General features: G+C 37.3%; 1 protein-coding gene across 3 annotated transcripts in view; it reads right to left on the bottom strand.

Annotated features, from left to right (window-relative positions):
- ZNF277 (zinc finger protein 277) overlaps positions 1–18,264 on the bottom strand; it is a 110,993-nt gene that overhangs the window by 80,699 nt on the left and 12,030 nt on the right. Inside the window, exon 2 of one of the 3 annotated variants that reach the window (XM_013051030.2) lies at positions 16,506–16,545. The exons of the other annotated variants lie outside the window; for them this stretch is intronic. The gene's annotated coding sequence lies outside the window, so the exon portion shown is untranslated. The remainder of the gene's footprint in view (positions 1–16,505; positions 16,546–18,264) is intronic. 3 annotated transcript variants of the gene reach the window in all.

Below are 18,264 nucleotides of genomic sequence, written 5' to 3'. Positions count from 1 at the left end.
TTAAAGACCATTGTTAGGGTTTATGATGGTCTGTCATTACAAACTCTAATCCCTTTCACACACACATTCCTGTGATTAGATCTGTCTGACATTAAAATGCCACCAAATTCTGAAAAAAAAAAACATTAAGACTAAAAGAAAAAAAAGTTTCAAGTTTGTAAGAAGTGAACCTCAGATGAGAAAAATGCAATCACTCTATGCTGTAACTATTCATTGCAGAAGTCAGAAAAGGTAGAACAGACACCAGAGTAGGCACAACTTTCTGGTTCTATCACCTTTGCTCCCTACTCAACCTTCTGATTTCATTCTCTTCTTGTAATATGAAAATTAAAATTTATCTGGTAATGAAGGGTGAGCCCTTCCCAAAAATAACTGCCATACAAAAGCAAGACTGGGGGGTTTATTCAAGAGTATCTTTGTTAATTTGATCATAGGGGAAAAAAAAAAAATGAACTGATATCCAACAATAAAAGAATGATCAAATGAATCACAGAAATTAAGTAGATCATTAAAAATATGTTTTAAGCGATTTAATGGTATGAGAAAACACTCAGGAAAAATTATACAAAATCATATTTATGTTATGATCCCTATTTTTAAAAAATACGTAACATATTTTTAAACAAAAGAAATTACCAAACAAGGAAAACACAAAGATAAGCTGGATGAGGGAAAGGAATTCCTTCTGTTATCTTTAACTACGCTAGAAGCTTTATGCCCATATCCCAGGAAATTTGCCTAGGACAGATGCATTTACCCACATGATAGTTTTTTTTTTAAAAGATTATTTATTTATTTATTTGACAGGCAGAGATTACAAGTAGGCAGAGAGGCAGGCAGAGAGAGAGAGAGGAAGAAGCAGGCTCTCTGCCAAGCAGAGAGCCCGATGCGGGGCTCGATCCCAGGACCCTGGGATCATGACCTGAGCCGAAGGCAGAGGCTTTAACCCACTGAGCCACCCAGGCGCCCCATGATAGTTTTTTTTTTTTTTTAAAGAAAGCTTTTTCCTAATGTATTTATAATTGTTTTGTATTTGGTATTGTTGAATTCACATTATCTATTGACTTGGTAGCTAGGGCTTTTCTAGGAGGGGCATACTAGAAGTCGAAGGTCTAAAGTGCGGACTACTCAGTTTGAGCTGCTACTTCTGTGCATGTGCCAGCACATTTAAATCTTTCCCTGCCAATTTCTCTAAGAAAAGTTCTGAACATTCAAATCTCTCTAAAACCTTGCCTTTTCTCTCTTTCCTCTTTTAAATAAAATTCCCTTTGGACACTGTAAGTAAAAACATGAAAAGCAAACAAAGAAAAAAAAACCTCACTGAGTATGTCTCCGGAATTATAGTTCTTTAGTAACTTTTTAAGTAGTTGCTTAATTCAGAATATGCATCTTCTATAAAAGTATTAAAAGGAAAAAAAAAGCTTTGGGGATGCACCTGTGGCTTAGTTTCTCTTCTATTAATTTAAGGGTTATAATACTCTATTTCTAGACTTTATTCTGTGCCAATTAGAGTTAGGTGAGTGTTTCAAGAAGAAAAATGATCTTCCTTCTGAAATTTAAAATACAATGAATAAAATACAATGAAAACAAAACTCCATCAGTTAACCTTTTATAATACATGGTAGAGTAATCAAACTTGGTTCAGTTTAATTCATGCAAAAATATAAAAATTCATTTTATTTTATTATATTTGGGGATAATGAAACAAAATCAGAACATCTGCTGGCATGTTAAATGTCTTTCTAATTAAATCTAGCAGTTGAATGAACCAATTCATTAATAATAAGGCTAGTTTATTATCTCATTAATACAGATGGTTAATATCAGGAACAATAAAAGAATCTCAAAAAGTACAAAAACAATTGCAAAGTGGCAAGGGCATCAGAGGGAACAGTATTTGAAGCAAAAGAATACCCTGAAAACAAAAAACAAAGTAAAGTAATTTAGGAATATTTGATACAGAATCGGTAAAGTATGTGTTGAATATGTTGATATTCCTCAAGACATGATCTTTGCAGTCAGTGACTTATGCAACCCCTTTGAAAAATAACTGCTCAACATAATAATATTCAGAAACCCGGTAAACTCCTTATACAAAACACTGTATTGTTTTCTGAGACGTTTCTAGATAATTTAAAGCACATTATACTCCATTACCCCATGGAAAGAATGTAGAATTTAAAAAAAAATTCTCAATTCTAATCACATTTCCCTGGTACTTTGAATTTTGGATGAGTGTGGAAATACAAAGAAAAATTTTTAATAAGGTCTGAACAATTTGGTCCAAGAATTATGATAATTAAGTATCTCAAACAAGCACAAAAACACTCTATCCTATCCCCTAGCTTAATACTTCATTAATAGAGTTCCCTGGAGATTTTCTAAAGTGGCTAACATATCCTTCCTCAAAGGCAGAGATATATTCTTCCTCATTCCAGATCCCTTGTATATGGTAACTTCATTTAAAGGATTTTTGTCATTTCTGCATATAAGACATTACAAAGATAATTTTGGGTTACAGCGATAGCTGAAGTTACTACAGCTGAGAGAATGGAACAAAAAAATTTAAATCAAGTTTCAGAAAATCCATAATTTGTTTATCATGCTTATAATATGTAAACATCTCCATTCTAAAATATTTATTGAAAATCTACAGTATACTAGGCACCAAGCTAGGACAAAAGACTACAGAGAGGAAGACATGGATCCTGTCCCCAAAGCACAGGTAGAAACACAAGCAATTATGGCATATTATAGATACTGATATGTGCAAGGTACAAGGAAAATCCAGGGTATGGAGGGCATTTAAGTCTGCCAATCAAAGTCTAGGAGTTATCTGAATTAAGACTTTAAGGGCAACTATGAGTACTATATGGGAGAAGGAAACCTAGTTGGAACAGCAGAGAGACCATGAACACTTCAAGGAGAAATATAGCTGAGACAGCATTTCAGGGAACTATAAATATTACTAATATTTAGAGATCTGACTGCAGTAAGGAAGCCATAGCAATGGTTCTGGTGGAATATAGGAGGGTCTGAATTAGGGCAGTGGTGATGAACAGGAGTGACTGCCCAGTGCTTATCAGGTGAGTGACAAGAATCATTCTGATGCTATTGTTTCCTTGGACTAAGAGACCTCGGGATTTCCCACCAGAAGAATCTTACTTATCTTGGTTTCTGAATCCTGTTGGGTATTTCTGTTTTTTTTTTTTTTTTTCACTATGTCCCATAGCCTGGCTTTCAAATTGGACCTGACTACCAACAAGTGCAACTCCTTAGGTTCCGTTCCAATATCCAGGCATACAGATACTTCAGTTTCTGCAGTAACCAGCAATTTTAAATACCTTCAGTTTCACCCTGCTTCTCCAGGTCAAATTTCTGCCCGATCTCTAACCTCTCTCTTACATCTTGACATGACAAAGTAAACTTGTCCTTTTTGCAATTCTCTATTACATCTACTTCCTATTTTTTGTTCTCTAAGTTATGGACTCTGAAAGATTCTTGCTTTTACTGACTGCATTTGACGCATTATGGGATACAGAGGATGGATTACTACCAGCAGAAAAAGCACTCTTTAAAATACTTTCAAGAAGGGGGCTACCTGTCATCACTCACACAACAAAACATAAGAAACACCACCACCACCACCACCACCAACAACAACAACAACAAAACCCCCCAAAAACCAATAACCCATGTGCTTTTAGAGTCTAAGTCATTACCTGTTATCATTCTTAATAGCAATTACTTAGCTTTTTCTTATGCTTGTTAATAACGGATAAATAAGGACTAGGAAAAATTTCTTTTCATTGGTTATAACCTCAGTCAGACCCTCTTCACTGCCATATTTTGTCTTAACACAAACTAGAATTCAACTAACATTTCTAATCATTTTGGCAGAATCCATCACAAACTGGATGTGATGTTGTTGCCTACTACTGTACTATTCACCTGTATACCAGTGAGTGGTTCCCAAGCTTCAATGTACCTCCAAATCACCTGAAAGACTTGTTAAACCAGAGTACTAAGCTCCATCTCAAGCTGCTCATTCAGTAGGTCTGGGGTGTGGCATGTGAATTTGTATTTCCAGGTGATGTTGATGCAGCTGGACAATCATGTTTTGAGAACCACTGTCATATACTCACAAGGGGGTATGAATGCAAGGAAGAAAGTGGTATCCCAATTATGGTTTACCACCCTTCCCCCCAAAAAGCTTCTCTAAATTAGACTGCAATTCTGGTCAGATAGTTTAGAAGGTTAAGTCTTGATCATGGGAAAGATTCCAAAGTATCAATTCTTCTTAAGGAAAGAAAATAATAAATGCAACTGTGTTTCATGGCTATTTTAACAGAGATGCTCTGTGGGAGAGCTTAAGATGTTGCAGTTTCATTAGCATGATCCAGTGTTGCTATGGGGACCAACTGGAGAGGAATCATCAGTACACAAGAAAATGAAAAGAGAGGAATTGATGAAGTAAAACAACAACAAGAACAAACATTTCTGAGAAAATAAAGCCAAGTCGCATTGCCCATTTTCTGGCATTTACATAAATTAAGGTATAAATTCTCCTTTAACAATGAGATGCAGCCACATACAGATAGTACCATCTTTAACAGATGCACAATTCCTCTGCAATTCAGAGAGAGAAGCAAAAACAAAATCTTTTGAAAGGGAGAAGAAGGAAATGGCACAGTTAGGCATGATGACTGCGAGACCAGTGGCTGTGCAGAAAGGAACATTTTGCCCACTTGGATCCAGTTCTGCACAATAGGGAGATGGAAGACTCAGGCAGATAGGACACATAGCTCTGCAGACTGAGAAAGGGAGAAGGTAGGTGAATGGCCTGTTCTTAAGTCTGTTAAAAAATGGAACTAACAAGACCCAGAGAGGAAGGAAGAACCTGAAATAAACATCAATTCTTCATCTAAACCATCTTGTATCTGCTTTCAGTCTCCCTTCTTCAAGTCTTTTATTCCATCAGTTCCTAAAATTAAAACCATCCTATCTCCTTATTTTCTTCCTCAACATATCTGAACTTTTCTAGCTTATACTTTGTCTACTTTTTTTTTTTAAGATTTTATTTAATTATTTGACAGAGAGAGACACAGCAAGAGAGGGAACAAAAGCAAGGGGAGTGGGAGAGAGAGAAGCAGACTTCCCACTGAGCAGAGAGACTGATGTGGGGGCTGATCCCAAGACCCTGGAATCACAACCTGAGCCGAAGGCAGATGCTTAACAACTGAGCCACCCACAAGCCCACCCGACATCTATCCACTTTTTAAAATGAAGTTTAAAAAAAAATTTTTTTGAGAAAGAGAGAGCATGCATGTGTGAGTTGCGAGGAAAGGCAGAGGAAGAGAATCTTTAAGCAGACTCCCTGCCCAGTGTGGCAGGACTCAATCCCAGATCACAGCCTGAGCAAAAACCAATAGCCAGACACTCAACCAACTAAGCCATCCAGGCATCCCGTCTATCTACTTCTGTTACCCAACTTTATTTTTTACCATCCCTCTTGTTGTCTATGTCCTTTTTAACACCAACTTGGAAGAAATTCCTAATCAGAGCTTTCCTCTCCTCGTCAGATGCCACATTCATTGTCCCAACTTTAATGATTTTTAACTGTAATCCCAGATGCCTCAGATCCCAAGGAGCTCCACTGGGTATGACGGGAAAACCAAAACAGATAGCTCCTTGGCCTTCCCTGACCCTCTTTAGCCACAGAGGCCTAGCTTTTATAGGTTTTATATGTTAGGATTTTGCATAAGATAATCTGGAAAATAGTTCCATCACTTAAAAAAACTTTGAGAAATACTGCTAATATACTAAATCATTTGCCACTCAACAAATTGTTGTTACTGGTACTATTGTCTACATGTACATGTTTTGTTTCATAAATTATACTGGGAGCTCCTTAAAAGTAGCTTATCTGTCTTTTCCCCATTGTGTTTAGCTCAGTGCCAAGGTAAAGCAGTGCATTCTGTTGACGGATTCATTTTATTCTTTTAGATTATTTATTTATTTATTTGACAGACAGAGATCACAAGTAGGCAGAGAGGCAGGCAGAGAGAGAGGAGGAGGAAGCAGGCTCCCTGCTGAGCAGAGAGCCCAAAGTGGGGCTAGATCCCAGGACCCTGGGATCATGACTGGAGCTGAAGGCAGAGGCTTTAACCCACTGAGCTACCCAGGCACCCCAATTGATTCATTTTAAAATTTATTTTGTAAGTGATCTCGTAAAATTCATACTGAGGTGACAAATTCTGAGATGATTGACATAATATACTGCCTATGAGTAATAGCTCACATAAAAAAAAGCATCTCTTGATATAAGTTAGTGTGTAATGCAAAAGAATGGATTGATACATGATTTTTTTTTTTTTTTTTTTAATCAGCAGCAAACCCACAGGACAGACTTTTGAGGAACAGAGACCTTTCCAATGCCACTCAAATCAGGCCATCTAAATTTGCAGTTAATTTGTGAGACTGACCCAGCTTTGTGATGTTATTGATAATTTCTCAATCCCATTCATGCCTTTTGGGTTTACATAACTTTTTTGTATACTGATGCACAACTATACGAACTGGTTCATTTTGCTGAACTACATGTACTGCACTTTATGTTTTTCTTATCTCATTATTTAAGAAATATGCAGCTAATGAAAAATCCATTGATATGGTTACTTCCTTGGAATTACAACTGCATTTGAGATGCAAGAGGCTAGCTTACTGCAACTGAAGAGAAGAGAAGGCCACCAAGTGGAATACTGAACTGAGAACAAAGTGCTTTTGTCACCATAAGACCCTGCTGTTCTTCATGCATTTCTTTAAAAGGGTGAGTGGTAATATTGTTCCTGTGTCCAGTACAGAAATAGAGCTGTGTTTTTGTTAATCACTGAGGGGAAAAAACAAAACAAACTCAAAACTCTTTTCTTGCAAAAAGGTACATTACAAATATATACAGTGTCTCTAGGAGAAAAACAACTTTGCCTGATTCCTGAAGTCTGTTAGGAGAGAAGAGCAAGACCAGAATCTTCCTCACTTTCTTCCCTCTGTCTGCTTTCCTTCCGTTTCTCTTCTTTCAACCTATATGAAAACCCTAATAAGAGAGAACGTAGTTGGAGCTTCAGTGAGCATTCTCTCTCAGCTTCTAGCAGCTACAGTGACCCTCAGAGACTATGGATCCCAAAACAATGTACAGGCTGGCTGCTGTCAGTGTCTTGGAGTCAGGGTGAAGGGGCAACAGAAAAGGAGAAGTGAAGACTTGAAGAATCAGGAGCCAAAATGACTGGGAAAAGAGTGGTTACTAGCACATCAGAATACCAGAAAAAGGAATAATTTTTTTGAAGGGAAGACTAAAAAAGAAGAGTGTGGAAAAAAATTGTTTGGACGTTGCAAACAGAAGCATTTATTCAAAAGATATACAATTTGAGCTCTTCTGCACCAGTAACTAGGCATTCAAAGTAGAAATGAAATAACAGGAGGTTACTTTAGGTAGGTAACAATAGATGGAGCACATTATATTTCATTTGTGAAAACTGCTTGTAACTGCCTTTTGAAATTTTTTTCTAATCATATAAATAACTGCATATAAAGAGGGAGGCTTTAAAATGCTAAATTATAAGCATTATGTTTAATGAATATACCAAGATTATAAATGTATATATCAAGATTATAAAATGCTGATTAATGTTTTAGAAAACACATCAACTAATCACATGACCATAAATTCTAATCTAGATACTTTACATTTTTTATTTTTTAAAGACTTTGTTTTTTTAAAGTAACCTCGACTGCTAACATGGGGCTTGAACTTATGACCCCAAACCGAGATCAAGAGTCGCAAGCATGCTCTACCAACTGAACAGACAGGGGCTCCTAATCTAAATACTTTAATAAAACTGGGCAACTAAATGACATCATAAACTTAGAGACCTTTGGTATCTTCAGCAGAAAGAGGTAATAAAGAAAACCATATACATATACATATATGGCATTAAAACAAACCTCAAAACATCTGTTTAGGGAATATGCTTCTATTCTCTTTCTACTTTATCTCTGTATATATAAATTCATTTCTACAGTTTTTCCTGCTTTAATTCTAAAGAAGCTGAGGTCACTGGTACCCAGAATGTCAATGGGTCCATTATGATGAAAAGAGCTATATTATTATCTAAATTACAACACCAGAAAAAACCCATTCCAACCTCATAGATTGCACAAACTGAGAACCTAGGAAGAAGAAGGTTTGTTAAAAGAAGTATGGGTGACAATCAAGAAATGGGCAGAGGACATGAACAGACATTTCTGCAAAGAAGATATCCAGATGGCCAACAGACACATGAAAAAATGATCCACATCTCTCAGCATCAGGGAAATACAAATCAAAACCATGATAAGATACCACCTCACACCAGTCAGAATGGCTAAAATTAACAAGTCAGGAAATGACAGATGCTAGTGAGGATGCGGAGCAAAAGGAACCCTCCTTAACTGTTGGTGGGAATGCAAGCTGGTACAACCACTCTGGAAAACAGCATGGAGGTTCCTCAAAAAGTTGAAAATAGAGCTACCCTATGACCCAGCAATTACACTACTGGGTATTTACCCTAAAAACACAAACATAGTGATCCGACAAATGTAGTAATCCAAAGAGGAATGTGCACCTGAATGCTTATAGCAGCAATGTCCACAACAGCCAAATTATGGAAAGACCTAGATGTCCATCAACAGATGAATGGATAAAGAAGATGTGGTATATATATATACAATGGAATACTATGTAGCCATCAAAGAAATGAAATCTTGCCATTTGCGATGACCTGAATGGAACTAGAGGGTATTATGCTTAGCAAAATAAGTCAATCAGAGAAAGACAACTATCATATGATCTCCCTGATATGAGGAAATGGAGATGCAACATGGGGGGTTTGGGGTGTAGGAAATGAATAAATGAAACAGGATGGGATCAGGAGGGAGACAAACCATAAGAGACCCTTAATCTCACAAAACAAACTGAGGGTTGCTGGGGGGAGGGGGGTCGGGATAGGGTGGTGGGGTTATGGACATTGGGGAGGGTGTGTGTTATGGTGAGTGCTGTGAAGTGTGTAAACCAGGTGATTCACAGACCCGTACCCCTGGGGCTAATAATACAAAAAGAGGGGGGACCAAAAAAAAAAGTATGGGTGAAACAGAAATATAAAAATCCATACATTTCAATCAGGTTTAATACCTTATTCATTGTAATAGGAAATACATGTTATTTGCACAGACAGACTCTGACAGTTTACATGTTTACATGTTTCTAAAATTGCCTTTTGGGTTCTAATTAAAAATATTACATTGTGCTTAATTTCTAACATGAAATGTGGAGGAGTGATAGTGAAAGAGGATTTCAGGGTCAACAAAACTTAAGGTACTTATCATTGCATTCACAACCATTTTAGCTATTCATTCTGAAACTTACTGCCAATTGTATACCATGTGTGCTTCATTAATACTGACTCGCCACAGAATTTCTTTTCTTACCTATACTTTACTCAGATGTTCAGCTACATAAGGAAGAGATTACTGAGCCAAATTTTTAAAGTCTATCAGGAACCTAGAAAGTTATCTAAGTGACTCCATCTCTAACACCAGAAAAAAATTAAAGCCCCCCAAAATGAGGTCTAGTATAACCAAAGAATATTATGTATAAATAGCCCATTAAGAAAAAATTTCAAGAGATTATTTATACGTTGAAATGAAGAGTTACTACTGATGTGTATCTTTCTTAAGATGTACCCTGATGCTAGAAAAATCTGCAGGGAAATCAAGAACATCTTGAAAAGAACAAGGTTGAGGGTCTTACACATAACTGATTTCAAAACTTCCTAAAAAAAATTATGGTAATTAAGACAGGGTGTTACTGGCATGAGAAAAAAAATCAATAAAGATGAATGGAACAGAACTGAGAGTACAGAAATAAACCCTCACATTATGGTCATTAGATTTTTCACAAGGATGCCAAGACCATTTAGTTGGGGAAATGATGGTCTTTTCAATAAATGGTTCTAGAAAAACTGGCTGTCCATAGACAGAGCTGGACCACTTCCTTATATCATACACAAACATTAACTATATATGCTATTCATTCACAGCAGAGGTATTTAAAATGACAGCACAGACAATTTTTGGTGTAGTATGATGTTAATGTACTAAGGTAAGTAGATTACAGTACTGCTTGCTAAAAACTAGTTGTATGACTTATGCTTTTGGCTTTGCAAATTGTTCATCTCCTAAATGTAGCTGAGGAGATAAAATGAAATCAAGTATTAAACAATGCTCTAGAAAATACAACTTGCATATGACGTGAGGAGGACTATGGAGGGAAGCTGATGTAGTTATTGGCTCTTCAAGGACATTAGCCTCCAACTAGCCGAGAGTCAAGAAAAAAGAAGATGGAACAGGGGTGCCTCCGTTTCAGCCCTGGACATACAGCAGACAGATGTCTAATTCCATCCAAATGTCAAGTGTCAAGTCAGGAGTAACACTGACATCTCTTACTGAGCATGCAAATATAAAATATAAGAGCAAAGCAAAATCAGTAATAGAAGAAATAACAGGTATTGGCAAGAAGAAAAAGGAACCCTCATACACTGTTGGTGGGAATGCAAACTGGTGCAGCCACTCTGAAAAACGGTATGGAGTTTCCTCAAAAAGTTAAAAATAGAACTATCCAACGAGCCAGCAATCACATTACTGGGTACTTACCCAAAGAATTCAAAAACACTAATTCAAAGGGATACATGCATCCTTATGTTTACCGCAGCAATATTTACAAAAGCTAAACTATGGAAGCAGCCCAAGTGTCCATTGACTGATGAATGGATAAAGAAGATGTGGTGCACACACACACACACACACACATACACATTGCAGTATTTTTCAGCCATAAAAAAATGAAATCTTGCAATTTGCAATCATATGGATAGAGTATAATGCTAAGCAAAATAAGTCAGTCAGAGAAAGACAAGTGAAACAAAATAAATGAACAAAGGGAGAGAGAGAGAGAGAGAGAGAAACTAAAAGACTTACAGAAAACAAACTGATGGTTACCAGAGGGGAGGTGGGTAGGGGGATGGATGGAATAGGTGAAGGGGATTAAGGAAAGTACTTGTCATTATGAGCACCAAATGATGTATGGAAGTGTTGAATCAGTACACTGTTCGCCTGAAACTAATATTACACTGTATGTTAACCAGAATTAAAATAAACACTTAAAAACATATATATCTCTATCTATCTATCTATCTATCTATCTATCTATCTACATCTATATATTGAGCAAAGTGTATCACAGCCATAATCTCCATATGGGAGATGACATAAGAAACCAATAATGGAAATGAAAGGTTAAGAAGAGGAAATGCTGGGCTATATTTTGGTATTGGCAGAGTCAGCAAAAACATTTCACAGGAAAGGTGAAGATGATCCCTAATTTTAAGTCTTAAGGAATGAGTAGAGGCTGTAAGGCAGGAAAAAGATACTTTAGGCAGAAAGAATATATGAGTTATGGTTAGACTGGTCAAAATGATAAACTTTCTCAAAATATGCAGAGATAATGGAAGTGGATTATTCAAGTACCTCTGCGCTTTTAGAATGACCAGCCATCACTCTGAAGATTACAAGGTATCCCAGTGACTACAAATAAAACCAGTATAGCAAGGTTTATGAGATTAAGAACTGCATTACTAGATTACTTTTTAAATTTCTTTTTAGATTTCTATTTATTTATTTGACAAAGAGAGATCACAAGTAGGCAGAGAGGCAGGCAGAAAGAGAGGGGGAAGCAGGCTCCCCAACAAGCAAGAGCCTGATGTGGGGCTCCATCCCAGGACCCCGAGATCATGACCTGAGCCGAAGGCAGAAGCGTGACCCACTGAGCCACACAGGAGCCCCGCATCACTAGATTCTTGACATGGACACTGCAACTGATATACAATTGCTCTTCAGAGTCAGGACTCAGGGGATCCTGAGGGAATATCATCCCAGAGAGCAGCTTCAACTATAATGTATAGATTGTCATCAAACACTACTAGTGTGCTATCATTTGTGCACACACAGATACTTGCACTACCAGTAATCTCAGAGAAGAGGCCTCAATTCTCAGTACTTTATTTACAGTCTGGCTTCCAAGTTAATTTCAAGTAGGAAAATCAACTCAAAACAGGGAGAGTTACACTTACAAATTCAGAGCATTGTCCTACATGAATTAAGTGTTAATCCACAAACTCTTTCAGACTACTTTGTTCTAATTTCCAAATGCACACACTTTATTCGATTTCACAAGGTTTCTTTTGTGTAGTTGAAACCCTGTTCCTTTTTCTTGCAATTCATGTTGTCTGTCTTCCACTTGAGACTTTAATCCCAATTATATGGACTCACAATGGCAACTTAATTCCCCAAACCTCATTATTCACTAAATCACTAAAAAATTTTTAATATATGACCTTTAGAGGGCAAAGGCTTTGAAATCACTGTAGTTAAGAGGGGCAGGATCCTTTCTGGAAGGGGGTGGGTGGCAGTCCCTGGACACTGCTGTTATTTTCATCAAGGGAGCTAAGAGGAGAAAACTGTGGAATACTTTAAATTGATACCAATTTTCTTTCCTAATGAAGTGGAAACTACCATTATAATAGACAAGATTTCCCCCCTCCAAAATACCTATTTCAAGCAAATATACTTGCTTTTAGGGAGGAATATCTAAAATAAGCTGTATACTGATCAAATGAAAGATTCTTTGAATGAGGAATGATCTATGGTTGTCCTGATTCCAATACATGATACAAAATAGTGCCATGATGGTATGTTTCCTTACTTTCAGGAAAAATTGAGATGTCATGCATGTTAAAGAAAATTTAAAGAAAAAACAGTAAAAACATTCATAGGCAAGGAAGTAATGTTATAATAAATCATCAAAATAGGGGAAAAAAATAGGAGAATGGGGAGATGAAAGGAACAATCTAAAAAACTGTGATCTGTTATTAGAACCAGATGGTATTCATCAGAGACTTCAGAGGTAACTGAGTTACTCACAAAAAAACTTGCAGTTTATCATTAAAAATAAGTACCCCACTGCAAAATTCAATACCTCTGGATACTCGATGAGGATGACTTGGACTTATGTCAATGGAGTTAGATCAGATGAAGAATCTGCAGTAGATCTATATCTAAGTTTTCATTAAGAGAAAAAAATATAACAACAAACCAGCATTTCACCGTTCTGGTTAATCAGGCCAAACTTCACTCCAATTAACACATCAACATTTAAAAATGTTTACAACAAATTAAAATTTTTGTTACACATACACACACAATTTTAAATATATACAATCACTCCTCCCAAATGATGTGCAGTCTTGTTGGAAAATTCTTATCAGATTTGTACAAAATCTGAAGCTTAATTATGGTAAGATCTGCCATGGATCAAAAAAATATAGAGTTGCAGGAGTATATGGCCATTGTTAATTATGGAAAAGACAGCAACTTTCATTCTTTCTTTCTTTCTTTTTTTTTTAAAAGATTTTATTTATTTATTTGTCAGAGAGAGAGGAGCGAGAGCGAGCACAGGCAGACAGAGTGGCAGGCAGAGGCAGAGGGAGAAGCAGGCTCCCTGCCAAGCAAGGAGCCCGATGTGGGACTCGATCCCAGGACGCTGGGATCATGACCTGAGCTGAAGGCAGCTGCTTAACCAACTGAGCCACCCAGGCGTCCCAAGACAGCAACTTTTCTTAGAAAAAAAAAAAAAAAAAAAAAGACTTCTTAGAAATAATTAAGAAAAACATAACTTAAAAAAATTACTTTCATCTAGAAAGTAAAATTTAAAAGTTCAAATTCCCACATGACAAAAGCCTTGTGAGCACTCAATGGATAGGCTTAACTTCTCCATCTGGCCTCCTAGATTATTCTTCTAATTCTGATCTCCCCTCTGAGGAGGGGCTACCTGTAACAGAGAAAAAGAAAACTCTCAGCTACCTGTGGTACAGATTAAATTAGTGGTGACAAGCAATGAGGAGTCTTGAATGAGGATATACTTTCACTTTGTGCTTTTCCCATAGGCATGGACAAATCCTAGCTGGCTTTTGAGCTGGAAGGTGACATGATACGTTATACATTTTAGGAAGACTTATTTACCTTAACATCTGGTTTGAACTGCTTAGGGAACATACTCCATTAACAAGAGCCTCTGAACTACTGGTCTTGCCTCTGTACGTGCATCTTCATATTAGGACTGCCATGAGGTTGTTCTTAGTCGGTCAATGTGATTCATGTTATTCACTCACCTAAACATTCCCCATCATGTAGGAGATAATGCAAGTTCTTTTGCTAGATCCACAAACTCCTTTTTAATACAGCCCTGGCGCCCTGTTCAGCTTTGTCTCTACCACATCATTTTAGGTTAGGATAATACATACTTATAGGGCATCTTCAAGCCTTTCCTCAAGTAGCTTCATCTATCAAAAAGGACTACCTCACCTGGCAAAGACCTTGGCCTATGTATCATCACTCCTGGAGAAGCCTACCCAAACCTCCCTGATAGGTTAGAAGCACATGTGACAGTTACCTCTTTGCTTCAGATTCTTTTGCTACACTTCTGCATTATTATCCTCTACTAGACAAGTGTCTCCTTCGGGGCAGGAACTTTGTCTTATTCTTTTTTTGTGCCTTCAGAACTTAGCACATAATTACTACTCAACAAATGCTCAATAAAACCCAGAGCCTAAGAAAATCAAAAGTGTCTTTTTGATCTGTAAGGCAAATTGTCTGTGTGTGTTCTTGTTTTTAATTAGGGAGATTCTCCTAAATGCTTCTGGAGACCATTTGGCCTGAAGGAAAACAAAGATACAAATTGTGAAATATCCACATCCTTATAAATACAGGCCTGAGCACTAGACAGCCTCTTGGTTCTTCTAAGATGGTTATCAGATGTTGTCTTGTATTCCATTTTATCTCCCACTACTGCTCTCTTTACTCTGAAGCTTTAAGCAGTTTCTGAAATGTGCCTGGATGACACCTGGCTTTCACCCCCTCCCCCTGAGGTGCAGGTACTCTATCTATCTACATGCTTGCTGGAGTCTGTCCTAATCCTCTGGTCTCTCTCACTTCTTCCATGAAGGCAACAATGATTATCCCTTTCAAGCAAATTTTTTCTCTATCCATTCCACTATCCACTGATGGGAGCTTAACCTCGTCACTGGTATATGTGTTTCTTCTCCATTTAGACTTCAAGCAAGACAGAAACTATGTTGTCTTTTTTTTTTTTTTTAAAGATTTTTATTTATTTGTTAGAGAGAGAGAAAGAGAGAGATACAGAGCGCAAACACAGGCAGAGTGGCAGGCTAGAGGCAGAGGGAGAAGCAGGCTCCCTGCCAAGCAAGGAGCCCGATGTGGGACTCATCCCAGGACGCTGGGATCATGACCTGAGCCGAAGGCAGCCGCTTAACCAACTGAGCCACCCAGGTGTCCCCTATGTTGTCTTTTTAAACTATTTTCAAAAGTGACTTATCCCAGTGTCACTTCCAGCTCAAATACTCATAAATATTTAGATTAACTGATATGTGACTGACAGTTAAAAGGAGGAAGAGCCCAGTCATACTCAGGATAGAAGGGATGGTCAGGGTAGAAAGGCACTAGTCAGTAAATCCAAAGGTGGTCATTTCAAGCATGATATTATTATACCTCTGCTTTATTTATATAACCCTCTATATTTTATGAACTCGGGGCGCCTGGGTGGCTCAGTGGGTTAGGCCGCTGCCTTCGGCTCAGGTCATGATCTCAGGGTCCTGGGATCGAGTCCCGCATTGGGCTCTCTGCTCGGCAGGGAGCCTGCTTCCCTCTCTCTCTCTGCCTGCCTCTCCATCTACTTGTGATTTCTCTCTGTCAAATAAATACATAAAATCTTTAAAAAAACAAAAAAATAAAAAATATATTTTATGAACTCATCCCCTAAACACCTCAGTATTAAACTACCAGATAAGAAAGATTATTATTTATATCATAATTATAAGAAAATAGAAGTTTAGGGAGTATAATTTATTTAAAGTTGTACAAGTAAAACATGAACTGGATTCTTGTCTGTAAGTTTAGTGTTCTTTTCACTATAGTATGCTTCCAATCTCAGGAAAAGACCAAATTTCAGGGGCTGTAAGTATAAAGGACAATAGCTACCCGTCAATAAACAAAAGGACTTAGCAGGTACTATGTACAGTCTGAGTACCTAAAATAATAAAAGAGGAGGAAAGTTAAAAAAAAAAAAAAAAAAAAGCCCCAGCATTTTTAATAAGCTCTTTCCAAATCCTTGGTGATGACTTTCTATAAAGAGTTTAATATTCATAAGAATGAGGTCAATGGATAAGTCCCAATGTCCATGAAGTCAAACAAAAGGTACTATGTGCTGTCTAGAGTGCTTTAAAAAGAGAGGGGGGAGGACATCCCTCCCCTCCCCAACTTATATGAAAAAAGGCACTCACCTATGCACACACTCCTTGGCTAGGTCAGGAAGAAGGTAATCTGGAAAAGAGGGAGTATCTTCAGTATGTATAGTGGACTGAATGGTGACTCACCTGGAACCTCAGATGTGCCCCTATGTGGAAGAAGGGTCTCCGCAGATATAATTAAGGTAAATATCTTGAGATGAGCTCATCCTGGACTAGGGTAGGTTCTAAATGCAACGACTGAAGCCTTTTTAAGAGACAGAAAAGGAGAAGAAAAAAAGACATAGGGAGGAAGGCTATATGAAGACAGAAGCAGAAATTGGCGTTATGCTGCTAAAAGCCAAGAAATGACTGATGCTACCAGATTCTCCTTTAGATGCTTCAGAGGGAATGTGGCCCTGCTGACATCTTGACTTCAGCCTTTGGGCCTTCAGAAAGGTGACAGAATAAACTTCTGTGGTTCTAAGCCATAAGTCTGTGGTAATTTGTTACAGGTGGCCTTTGGAAACTCATATAGTATATATCAGCTGAACTATTAGAATTAAAATTTCTCTCTACAGCAGGTAATGGGATTCTTCTAGATAACTATATGATTAAGGTTAAAAGAAGTGTGTAGCTAATTCAATCTATGGTTCAAGAATGGCTTCACATAAAAAGTGACATTTAAGATTTTAAATATGAGGGGTGCCTAGGTGGCTCAGTGGGTTAAAGCCTCTGCCTTCAGTTCAGGTCATGATTCCAGGGTCCTGGGATAGAGCCCAGCATCAGGCTCTCTTCTCCTCAGGGAGCCTGCTTTTCCCGTTCTCTCTGCCTGTCTCTCTGCCTACTTGTGACCTCTGTCTGTCAAATAAATTTATAAAATTTTTTTAAAAATTTAAAAAAAGATTTTAAATATGAGTATAACAGAGAAAGGGAGGAGGCTTACATTTATAACGAGGGTTATGATATTTATAAAGTGTAACCTATGCAGGATATAACTTAAAAAAATGTTGCTCATAAGTATATGAAAATGTGTTTGAGGTTCTACAAGTATGTGTGACTTTTGGAGCAGGGTCCAAAGATCAGCTAACAGTACTAATATGACAATAACTTTTGATAACTACCCATATAGAAGATGAGTTCAGAATCTGATTAATGTATTATCACAAGGGATATCAACAAACATGAAACTTTAGAAAACAGTGGCAATATAAAGAGAACAATTCAGTTCTTTCACTTATACACTGCTTGCCTAAATCGGTTTATTCTGAAATAACATTTTAAGTGAGACTCCTGAAGAAATGGAGATTTGCCAGCTGGCTCTGAATACTGCTAACTAGAAGTGAATAACAAGGGTCCAATGAATCATTTCTAAGCTGTTTTAAGAAACCTTTCACTAAAAAATTCCTCTACATCACACGAGTTGTGGATTTTACATCAAAGAGCTACTTGGATTCATCATTTCATTAATAAACAGTAATTCAGAAACTTTGACATTTCTGACAATGATGCTACACACATGCAATTAAAAAAAAATCGCAACCAACCTATATTCTTCAAGTAAATGAAAGTTGATAGAGGAATGTGAATTAAATTATTATAACCTTAAATAATGTATTAAATAGCTATGGTTACCTGACTTAATAAGAAGCACAAGCTTGAGTGCCTCGGAACAGTAGGTCAGAGAAACCCGTTACTTAGGAACACCTTCCTTTTCCATTGTTCAATATTCAGATATTACTTCAAATGTTCTAAGAAAGGGATACTAAAAGAAACAAAAGATTTAAAGAGTTCTCCTATTATGCTCAAGGGCTGG

The sequence above is a fragment of the Mustela putorius genome, unplaced genomic scaffold, assembly GCF_011764305.1.
Source record: "Mustela putorius furo isolate JIRA1106 unplaced genomic scaffold, ASM1176430v1.1 tig00003845_pilon_pilon_pilon, whole genome shotgun sequence".
In the NCBI taxonomy this organism is placed as follows: domain Eukaryota; kingdom Metazoa; phylum Chordata; class Mammalia; order Carnivora; family Mustelidae; genus Mustela; species Mustela putorius.
The sequence above is the reverse complement of the archived record's forward strand: the minus strand, read 5'-3'. Positions and strand labels throughout refer to the sequence as shown.